The sequence below is a fragment of the Haliotis rufescens genome, unplaced genomic scaffold (genome assembly GCF_023055435.1).
Source record: "Haliotis rufescens isolate VD_foot unplaced genomic scaffold, xgHalRufe1.0.p SCAF_126, whole genome shotgun sequence".
In the NCBI taxonomy this organism is placed as follows: Eukaryota; Metazoa; Mollusca; class Gastropoda; order Lepetellida; family Haliotidae; genus Haliotis; species Haliotis rufescens.
Window position 1 is genome coordinate 563614 of NW_025963809.1, and position 12467 is coordinate 576080.

Genomic DNA, 12467 nt, shown 5'->3' on the forward strand with positions numbered 1-12467 from the left:
AAACAATCTCATTAGAATCAAATCTGTCATGGGATTTCCTCCGATCTTTGTGTGGCGAACACTAAGATATGATTTTAATGAGATTGCCTTTTGATGAGCGTGCATGTCTTCATGTGTAGTTAGATTTGTAAAGACGCATGCGCACCCGTAACTGGATATGATACACATGTTTACCATTTGTGCCGCTTTCTGTTGGTTAAACGCGGTGGACTTGCTGCGCAAACCAAGTGTGGAACCAGTTTATGGCAGCCTCTATTTGACATGTACTGGATGTCGTCGGTCGGGTGGTGTCCATGGCTTATCAAGGAATCGGGTCTGTATGCCAACAGCTGTTTACTGTTACGTGAGAGATTGCACTCCTCCCGGAGACACGAGTGCTCTGTATCTCAGTTAGTAGAACATCGGTGTGTTTAAAAACTGACCAGCAGCAGCAGCAGCAGTAGAAGCAGTAGTAGTCAGCCATGACGATCCGAGTTACAATTGGTCTTCAGCAACCCATGCTTGTCGTAAGGTGCGACTTTCATTGTCGTAAAAGGCGACTAACGGGATCGGGTGGTCAGGCTCGCTGACTTGGTTGATGCATGTCATCGTATCCCAATTGCGTAGATCGATGCTCATGATGCCAATCACTGGATTGTCTGGATCAGACACGATTGTTTACAGACCGCCGTCACATGGCTGGAATGGTGTAGAGTGCGGCGTTTGACAACAAGCAAATTAGGAGTTGGTAGAAGTAGTGGTAGCAGTAGCGGTGGTAGTAGTTTTCGCAGAAGTAGCAGCAGTAGTTGTAGTGGTTGTAGCGGTTGCAGTAGTTGGAGTAGAAGCTGAACGAGTACTACAAACAGTAGTACCATTTTAACCTGACCCATCGTATGCCGCCATACTATACTAACATACAGTGAGTGAGTGAGTTGGGTTTAACGCCGTTTTTAACAATATTCCAGTTATATGGCGGCGTGTCAGCTTAATGTGGGAGGAAAGCCCGAAGTGATGCAGGTCTCAGACGTTTACCACTTCGGTGAAACCAACGAGCACGGGTATGGTGCTGACAAACCTAGAAACATAATCGGGGCGAACCGGGATTCGAACCCACAACCATAGGTTTCTTGCGTGCCCAAGGGACGCAATTCTGCACAGCGAATCGTGGCGCCTTAGACGACTGGGCCACCCGTGCCCCCACTAACATACAGTCCCTGAAATAAAATGATCTTATAAAAAAATATACATCTACAAAATCGAAAATAAATCAATTAGAAACCCAGTACAATGCTGTGTCCTAGATCTGAGATAATCTAGTCTTGAGTTGGATACTTTTTTTCATTGGTCAAGGCCCGGGCTACAGACGACGTTTTCCGCCTACAATACTCGTTGTGTTTGATCGACAGCGGGTCACGATAAGACAGCACTATTACTGATTGGGCAAAAAACTAAAGCAAAAACCGCAGTACGAAGTCATATTCGAAATTTTCACGCCGAGGCGTTTGTTATCGTGAAGTCGTTCGTCCCTCATCGCTTGGTCGGGTTTAACACAGTGTATGATGTGTTCCAGTCAATCGGAATGGCCGGACCACTTAACAGTCCTCTCCGGGGAATGACGTCGAAGCGGCGTAAAATCGCTCGAGCGAGACAATTGTGTTAATTGACTTTGTGGTCAATGATGAGAACTATTAGATGACAGGCCAGCTGTGATTAACAATGAACAACAATATGTGAATGACATGAAAAGTTTACGTAATGTCAGTTGTGATAGACAACAAACACTGTTCACCAAAGTTGTCATTCTTCATTACCTCATATGGTGTCAATATTCAGAACAGGTGATATTGTTCATCATATTTGTCATTGTTCATCATATGTGTCATTGTTCATCATAGGTGTCATTGTTCATGATTGTTCCATTGTTCATCACGGGTGTCAATGTTCATCACGGGTGTCAATGTTCATGATTGTTCCATTGTTCATCACAGGTGTCATTGTTCATCACGGGTGTCATTGTTCATCACAGGTGTCAATGTTCATTCCAGGCGTCACTGCTCATCCCAGGCGTCATTGTTCATCATAGGTGTCACTGCTCATCATAGGTGTCATTGTTCATCCCAGGTATCAATGTTCATCACGGGTGCCATTGTTCATCATGGGTGCCATTGTTCACCAGGGGTGTCATTGTTAATCACGGGTGTCACTGCTCATCACAGGTATCAATGTTCATCACGGGTGCCATTGTTCATCATGGGTGCCATTGTTCACCAGGGGTGTCATTGTTAATCACGGGTGTCACTGCTCATCACAGGTATCAATGTTCATCACGGGTGCCATTGTTCATCATGGGTGCCATTGTTCACCACGGGTGTCTTTTTACATCACAAGTGTCATTGTTCATCACGGGTGTCATTGTTCATCACAGGTGTCATTGTTCATCACGGGTGCCATTGTTCATCATGGGTGCCATTGTTCACCACGGGTGTCTTTTTACACCACAGGTGTCATTGTTCATCACGGGTGCCATTGTTCATCATGGGTGTCATTGTTCATCACAGGTGTCATTGTTCATCACGGGTCTCATTGTTCATCATGGGTGTCATTGTTCATCACATGTGTCAATGTTCATCACGGGTGTCATTGTTAATCAAAGGTGTTATTGTTCATCACGGGTGTCACTGTTCATTCCAGGTGTCATCGTTCATCACGGATGTCAATGCTCATCATAGGTGTCATTGTTCTTCACTGGTGTCACTGCTCATCACAGGTGTCAATGTTCATGATTGGTTCCATTGTTCATCACAGGTGTCAATGTTCATCACGGGTGTCACTGCTCATCATAGGTGTCATTGTTCTTCACAGGTGTTAATGTTCATCACGGGCGTCAATGTTCATGATTGGTTCCATTGTTCATCACAGGCGTCAATGTTCATGATTGGTTCCATTGTTCATCACAGGTGTCATTGTTCATCACGGGTGTCACTGCTCATCATAGGTGTCATTGTTCTTCACCGGTGTTAATGTTCATCACAGGCGTCAATGTTCATCATTGGTTCCATTGTTCATCACAGGTGTCATTGTTCATCTAGGGTGTCACTGCTCATCATAGGTGTCATTGTTCTTCACCGGTGTTAATGTTCATCACAGGCGTCAATGTTCATGATTGGTTCCATTGTTCATCACAGGCGTCAATGTTCATGATTGGTTCCATTGTTCATTCCAGGTATCATTGTTCATCACGGGTGTCACTGCTCATCATAAGTATCATTGTTCTTCACCGGTGTTAATGTTCATGATTGGTTCCATTGTTCATCACAGGCGTCAATGTTCATGATTGGTTCCATTGTTCATCCCAGGTGTCAATGTTCATTCCAGGTGTCTTTGTTCATCACGGGTGTCATTGTTCATCATAGGTGTCATTGTTCATCACGGGTGTCATTGTTCATCAAAGGTGTCATTGTTCATCACGGGTGTCACTGCTCATCATAGGTGTCAATGTTCTTCACCGGTGTTAATGTTCATCACAGGTGTCATTGTTCATCTAGGGTGTCACTGCTCATCATAGGTGTCATTGTTCTTCACAGGTGTTAATGTTCATCACAGGCGTCAATGTTCATGATTGGTTCCATTGTTCATTCCAGGTATCATTGTTCATCACGGGTGTCACTGCTCATCATAAGTGTCATTGTTCTTCACCGGTGTTAATGTTCATCACAGGCGTCAATGTTCATGATTGGTTCCATTGTTCATCCCACGTGTCAATGTTCATTCCAGGTGTCTTTGTTCATCACGGGTGTCATTGTTCATCATAGATGTCATTGTTCATCACGGGTGTCATTGTTCATCAAAGGTGTCATTGTTCATCACGGGTGTCATTGTTCATCCCAGGTGTCATTGTTCATCACAGGTGTCATTGTTCATCACGGGTGTCACTGCTCATCATAAGTGTCATTGTTCTTCACCGGTGTTAATGTTCATCACAGGCGTCAATGTTCATGATTGGTTCCATTGTTCATCCCAGGTGTCAATGTTCATTCCAGGTGTCTTTACTCATCACGGGTGTCATTGTTCATCATAGGTGTCATTGTACATCACGGGTGTCATTGTTCATCAAAGGTGTCATTGTTCATCACGGGTGTCATTGTTCATCACAGGTGTCATTGTTCATCACGGGTGTCACTGCTCATCATAGGTGTCATTGTTCTTCACCGGTGTTAATGTTCATCACAGGCGTCAATGTTCATGATTGGTTCCATTGTTCATCACAGGCGTCAATGTTCATCATTGGTTCCATTGTTCATCACAGGTGTCATTGTTCATCTAGGGTGTCACTGCTCATCATAGGTGTCATTGTTCTTCACAGGTGTTTATGTTCATCACAGGTGTCAATGTTCATGATTGGTTCCATTGTTCATCACAGGTGTCATTGTTCATCACGGGTGTCACTGCTCATCATAGGTGTCATTGTTCTTCACCGGTGTTAATGTTCATCACAGGCGTCAATGTTCATGATTGGTTCCATTGTTCATCACAGGCGTCAATGTTCATCATTGGTTCCATTGTTCATCACAGGCGTCAATGTTCATGATTGGTTCCATTGTTCATCCCAGGTGTCAATGTTCATTCCAGGTATCATTGTTCATCACGGGTGTCACTGCTCATCATAAGTGTCATTGTTCTTCACCGGTGTTAATGTTCATCACAGGCGTCAATGTTCATGATTGGTTCCATTGTTCATCCCAGGTGTCAATGTTCATTCCAGGTGTCTTTGTTCATCACGGGTGTCATTGTTCATCACGGGTGTCATTGTTCATCAAAGGTGTCATTGTTCATCACGGGTGTCATTGTTCATCAAAGGTGTCATTGTTCATCACGGGTGTCATTGTTTATCACAGGTGTCATTGTTCATCACGGGTGTCACTGCTCATCATAAGTGTCATTGTTCTTCACCGGTGTTAATGTTCATCACAGGCGTCAATGTTCATGATTGGTTCCATTGTTCATCCCAGGTGTCAATGTTCATTCCAGGTGTCTTTACTCATCACGGGTGTCATTGTTCATCATAGGTGTCATTGTACATCACGGGTGGCATTGTTCATCAAAGGTGTCATTGTTCATCACGGGTGTCATTGTTCATCACAGGTGTCATTGTTCATCACGGGTGTCACTGCTCATCATAGGTGTCATTGTTCTTCACCGGTGTTAATGTTCATCACAGGCGTCAATGTTCATGATTGGTTCCATTGTTCATCACAGGCGTCAATGTTCATCATTGGTTCCATTGTTCATCACAGGTGTCATTGTTCATCTAGGGTGTCACTGCTCATCATAGGTGTCATTGTTCTTCACAGGTGTTTATGTTCATCACAGGTGTCAATGTTCATGATTGGTTCCATTGTTCATCACAGGTGTCATTGTTCATCACGGGTGTCACTGCTCATCATAGGTGTCATTGTTCTTCACCGGTGTTAATGTTCATCACAGGCGTCAATGTTCATGATTGGTTCCATTGTTCATCACAGGCATCAATGTTCATCATTGGTTCCATTGTTCATCACAGGCGTCAATGTTCATGATTGGTTTCATTGTTCATCCCAGGTGTCAATGTTCATTCCAGGTATCATTGTTCATCACGGGTGTCACTGCTCATCATAAGTGTCATTGTTCTTCACCGGTGTTAATGTTCATCACAGGCGTCAATGTTCATGATTGGTTCCATTGTTCATCCCAGGTGTCAATGTTCATTCCAGGTGTCTTTGTTCATCACGGGTGTCATTGTTCATCACGGGTGTCATTGTTCATCAAAGGTGTCATTGTTCATCACGGGTGTCATTGTTCATCAAAGGTGTCATTGTTCATCACGGGTGTCATTGTTTATCACAGGTGTCATTGTTCATCACGGGTATCACTGCTCATCACAGGTATCAATGTTTATCACGGGTGCCATTGTTCATCATGGGTGCCATTGTTCACCACGGGTGTCTTTTTACATCACAGGTGTCACTGCTCATCATAGGTGTTATTGTTCTTCACAGGTGTCACTGCTCATCACAGGTGTCAATGTTTATGATTGGTTCCATTGTTCATCACAGGTGTCATTGTTCATCACGAGTGTCACAGCTCATCATAGGTGTCATTGTTCTTCACTGGTGTTAATGTTCATCACAGGCGTTAATGTTCATGATTGGTTCCGTTGTTCATCCCAGGTGTCATTGTTCATCACAGGTGTCATTGTTCATCACGGGCGTCACTGCTCATCATAGGTGTCATTGTTCTTCACCGGTGTTAATGTTCATCACAGGCGTCAATGTTCATGATTGGTTCAATTGTTCATCCCAGGTGTCAATGTTTATTCCAGGTGGCAATGTTCATTCCAGGTGTCATTGTTCATCATAGGTGTCATTGTTCATCATAGGTGTCATTGTTCATCACGGGTGTCATTGTTCATCATAGGTGTCATTGTTCTTCACCGGTGTTAATGTTCATCACAGGCGTCAATGTTCATGATTGGTTCCATTGTTCATCACAGGCGTCAATGTTCATCATTGGTTCCATTGTTCATCACAGGCGTCAATGTTCATGATTGGTTCCATTGTTCATCCCAGGTGTCAATGTTCATTCCAGGTATCATTGTTCATCACGGGTGTCACTGCTCATCATAAGTGTCATTGTTCTTCACCGGTGTTAATGTTCATCACAGGCGTCAATGTTCATGATTGGTTCCATTGTTCATCCCAGGTGTCAATGTTCATTCCAGGTGTCTTTGTTCATCACGGGTGTCATTGTTCATCACGGGTGTCATTGTTCATCAAAGGTGTCATTGTTCATCACGGGTGTCATTGTTCATCAAAGGTGTCATTGTTCATCACGGGTGTCATTGTTTATCACAGGTGTCATTGTTCATCACGGGTGTCACTGCTCATCATAAGTGTCATTGTTCTTCACCGGTGTTAATGTTCATCACAGGCGTCAATGTTCATGATTGGTTCCATTGTTCATCCCAGGTGTCAATGTTCATTCCAGGTGTCTTTACTCATCACGGGTGTCATTGTTCATCATAGGTGTCATTGTACATCACGGGTGTCATTGTTCATCAAAGGTGTCATTGTTCATCACGGGTGTCATTGTTCATCACAGGTGTCATTGTTCATCACGGGTGTCACTGCTCATCATAGGTGTCATTGTTCTTCACCGGTGTTAATGTTCATCACAGGCGTCAATGTTCATGATTGGTTCCATTGTTCATCACAGGCGTCAATGTTCATCATTGGTTCCATTGTTCATCACAGGTGTCATTGTTCATCTAGGGTGTCACTGCTCATCATAGGTGTCATTGTTCTTCACAGGTGTTTATGTTCATCACAGGTGTCAATGTTCATGATTGGTTCCATTGTTCATCACAGGTGTCATTGTTCATCACGGGTGTCACTGCTCATCATAGGTGTCATTGTTCTTCACCGGTGTTAATGTTCATCACAGGCGTCAATGTTCATGATTGGTTCCATTGTTCATCACAGGCATCAATGTTCATCATTGGTTCCATTGTTCATCACAGGCGTCAATGTTCATGATTGGTTCCATTGTTCATCCCAGGTGTCAATGTTCATTCCAGGTATCATTGTTCATCACGGGTGTCACTGCTCATCATAAGTGTCATTGTTCTTCACCGGTGTTAATGTTCATCACAGGCGTCAATGTTCATGATTGGTTCCATTGTTCATCCCAGGTGTCAATGTTCATTCCAGGTGTCTTTGTTCATCACGGGTGTCATTGTTCATCACGGGTGTCATTGTTCATCAAAGGTGTCATTGTTCATCACGGGTGTCATTGTTCATCAAAGGTGTCATTGTTCATCACGGGTGTCATTGTTTATCACAGGTGTCATTGTTCATCACGGGTATCACTGCTCATCACAGGTATCAATGTTTATCACGGGTGCCATTGTTCATCATGGGTGCCATTGTTCACCACGGGTGTCTTTTTACATCACAGGTGTCACTGCTCATCATAGGTGTTATTGTTCTTCACAGGTGTCACTGCTCATCACAGGTGTCAATGTTTATGATTGGTTCCATTGTTCATCACAGGTGTCATTGTTCATCACGAGTGTCACAGCTCATCATAGGTGTCATTGTTCTTCACTGGTGTTAATGTTCATCACAGGCGTTAATGTTCATGATTGGTTCCGTTGTTCATCCCAGGTGTCATTGTTCATCACAGGTGTCATTGTTCATCACGGGCGTCACTGCTCATCATAGGTGTCATTGTTCTTCACCGGTGTTAATGTTCATCACAGGCGTCAATGTTCATGATTGGTTCAATTGTTCATCCCAGGTGTCAATGTTTATTCCAGGTGGCAATGTTCATTCCAGGTGTCATTGTTCATCATAGGTGTCATTGTTCATCATAGGTGTCATTGTTCATCACGGGTGTCATTGTTCATCACAGGTGTCATTGTTCATCAAGAGTGTCAATCTTCATCACAGGCATCAATGTTCATCACGGTTGTCAATGTTCGTGTTTGGTGTCCTTTTTTCACCATCTTTGATGAACAATATCAACAGCTATACAATTACATAAGGAAAGATGCATACACAGGTAGTTTCCGCTTGTTATTGTACAACACGCGTGGCGATCGTGCTGTCTGTGATCACCCATCGCTGTACACAAGCGTGTGACGCCCAGTGCAACGTGTAACACCTTATTACCAGAGTTGGGCTGTGTGTTTCCTGACGGGGACATGCAATGCTATATAAGCCGTTAAACTGGATAATTAAAATAGGATTCCAGTTCCAACAATTCGAAATTACAAACAACCAAATACAATTAACAATCTTGTCAAACATTTTCGGTGAGGAATGAACCCATGGATACCGTTATTGTGACACTACTTGACACGAGTTTGGAAGCCAGCGTGCACTTTTGTGCTTGTTGTTTTCTTGTTTGGTTTCTTGTTTTCTCTCGCCGGTAATATGAGTCAGTATTCCCAGTAATCTCTGAATCTTTCCTGTGGGTTAATGAGGCCGGCTTGGTGCAGACAAGCCTGTTTGTAGACATCATATTACATATTACTCGCAGTGTCTGAAACACGACATGTACCCCATGACATCACCTCAGTCCGTGGATCACGTGCTCGATCACGGCATTGATGTATCCTACCCACATTTAAAAGTCAGAGAACCCATTGAACAGTAACCCGTCGTGTGAGTCCACGTCAGACGATGTGCATTTGTAAGAAAATAATTTTAAGTGTGTATCTTGTAATAGGTTTGCTGTTTAACGCCGCTATATTTTTTCTTAGTTCTTACACCAATCTCACAGCCACTCCCCACCTATTGTTAATTTTATAATTTGTTTGTTGTTTGTTTAACGCCGCACTCAGCAATATTCCAGCTATTTGACGGCGGTCTGTATATAATACGAGTCTGGACCACACAATACACTGATTGACATCGTGAGCATCGATCCACGCAATTGGGATACGATGACATGCATCAACCAAGTCAGCGAGCCTGACCTCCTGATCCCGTTAGTCGCCTCTAACGTCAAGCATAGCCGCCTCTTACGACATGGGTTGCTGAAGACCAATTCTAACCCGGATCTTCACGGGATTATGTAATATTGTTATTGAAGATAGGTCGATAGAACTAGACTTACAACGTGCTCCTAGTTTCTGTTTCGCTCTAATTCCGAAACCGGTAGACTAACATTTAGTCTCTGAAATCTTATATTACACAATATCCTTCTTGACTCTAAAAATTATTTTTTTTCCCTATGCTGATGTGGAATAGAGCTAGCTTGAGCTGGCTAGACTTGCTTTTGTATGCATTTCTAGATTATTTTTTTTTCATAAAATAAATATATTCCACGGTCATGGTGCAGGACTACGAAACCGGATGCGGGTGTTGTTTACAGATACATATTGTGCGCGTGCTGCACTCGGGATAACGTACCTGGATGACCCATAGCAGACTCCGCGTCTAGGGTCATAGAGTACACTGTGGTAAGGAAGGGCAAAATGGAGGTTTACATCACATGTAACCGTGGAATAACGGTCATAAAGTGGAAACAGAGACGTCTGTACGTCTGTGGTGTTAACAAGAAAACGTACAATTTATAGATGGCAATTCTGGTTCATTGCTAGTCCTGCACCATGATCGTGGAATATATTTATTTTATGAAAAAATAATCATCTAGAAATGCATACAAAAGCAAGTTTAGCCAGCTCAAGCTAGCTCTATTCCACAAATCAGCATAGGGAATATTTTTTATTTTTAGAGTCAAGAAGGATATTGTGTAATATAAGATTTCAGAGACTAAATGTTAGTCTAGTTCATTGCATACGTTTCGATGTAGACTCTTGCTCTGTACTCAAGGTGGAATGAGAACAGCCAAGTGATGATCGGTATATACATGATAAGTACCATGTCATGTGTCACGGGAGAACAACGAACTGTCAGCGCATAATTTATGACATCTGGCAAACACATCTGTCTCGGGAATGTCAGCTTTCCCACAAAGAACAATACAAAACAAACATTCGTTAATCTGGAAATTCGTTAAACCGGACGACTTCACTGAGGACGCTTCCAGACAATCGGACCCGAGAAGATCCGGGGTAGAATAGGTCTTCAGCAACCCCGTAAAAGGCGACTATGCTTGTCGTCAGAGGCGACTAACGGGATCGGGTGGTAAGGCTCGCTGACTTGGTTGATGCATGTCATCGATCCCAATTGCGTGGATCGATGCTCATGATATAAATCACTGGATTGTGCGGTCCAGACATGATTATTTACAGACCGCCTTCAAAAAGCTGGAATAATGCCGCCTGCAGGGTTAAACAACAAAGCAACCAACCAACCAGATCCAGACTAACGGGATTAACTCCATATGTATAGTGTTCAACTCAGTATGAAAAATGGTGCTGTAACACGAAATATAGTTCCCAGGAATACAGAGCGTGGTTTTAGCAGACCAGCACTGACTGGCTTATCTATCTACCTACAAGAAAGGTCAGAGGTTCAACTAGGGGTCAACTTGGGGGTCGGGTGATGGGGATGGGTAAAGGGAGATAATCACGTAATCAAGCGCCTACAAACCCTCCAGCCGACAAATGACCACACAAAGGTGTCGCGTTGTTTTCATCGGCCAGGGTGTGTTTTAGCGAACGCGGGACCAATTTCACACCTATGTCAATGCATCAAGCGAAGAGATTACATGGTTATATCAGCGGGAATTGCCCGTGCATTGTTCGGCATAAGTACAGGTAGAATAATCGATAGGAAGGAGTTCAACATGGTTATATAAACTGTAAATTAATATGCACCCATGCATTAAATCATCCATGTAGAATCTGTGTCACGTTGTCCAAAAATATCGTATTTACGTCATCCCTGTTTCGTCGAGGTCCATAATTAGATGGTCTGTTCACTCATGATCGGCTAGGTTTTCACTGACAGCTGTATACATTACGAATACGTAACCCACATCCATATAAAACACACACTATGCCATATTTAGATCCATATTATTCAGATTTTGCTATATATGCAAAATTGATGGATACACATTAATATATATTAGTAGACTCCTGGTTAAGCGTGTGTACACAAGATATGCACACTGCACACGAACAGAATCGCATTATAATGGTAGGTGTTTTGCGGAGCATGTTGCGAGGAGTTTAACATAATGACATGATTGAGTCAGGCCATATTTTTCACGATATATTGTGACCGTGAGCTAGGATCGCCAAACGAAACGACGCGGCTGAAAACAGCTGATCGGCGCTTCCGCTGAGCTCTGCCACAAAATGTGGAGATGATTTTAACTGAAAAATATTGATAAAATACACTTACGTCACCATGTTCGTGTACATCTGTCAGGTATGTGGCTCGTCAACACACAAGGGGAAGGAGAACGCCGGTAAAAGTTGAAATATTAAACCAATGGTCAAGTACCGGCCGTCGAACAAAGCGGCGCTGTCAGCTGGTAGGGGATAAAAATAGATATTGGCGAGAACGACCTTGCAAGATTTGAGTGAACCGACCGGGAAATTGTGTCAGATTCTCACACAAGGAATTGTTTACGGCGGAATAATAATCACAGCTAAAGGTAAATAATCACATATGAATCTATGTCTAAGGTATGTACTATGAACATTTAATCCCCAATATGTATCACAGTGAATTGATGTTGATAAGCGCCTTTTATTAATTAATAGGAATTGAGATTATACCCGTTCGAGCACCATCTAAGCTGGCCATCGTTCAGTGTCACGTGATCTGAACTGAAGTCTTATTGATCCATTACTGAACTGCTTCCGTAACAACCCGAAGCTCGTGTTAGAATGCATTTACAGTCATTAATAAGTCCTTCATTGTAGTAGTATTTGTATCACTAGATGTATGTTTATGACAACTGCAAAAGGTTTCTTGATAAAATGTAGTATTTATTCGCGCCTCCATATGATAAATATAACACCAAAG

General features: G+C 42.9%; 1 protein-coding gene across 1 annotated transcript in view; it reads right to left on the minus strand.

Moving 5' to 3' along the window:
• LOC124121998 (monocarboxylate transporter 13-like) overlaps nucleotides 1-11998 on the minus strand; it is a 49130-nt gene extending 37132 nt beyond the window's left edge. The window contains exon 1 of the mRNA XM_048393999.1: nucleotides 11838-11998. The gene's annotated coding sequence lies outside the window, so the exon portion shown is untranslated. The remainder of the gene's footprint in view (nucleotides 1-11837) is intronic.
• Nucleotides 11999-12467: the final 469 nt, after the last annotated feature.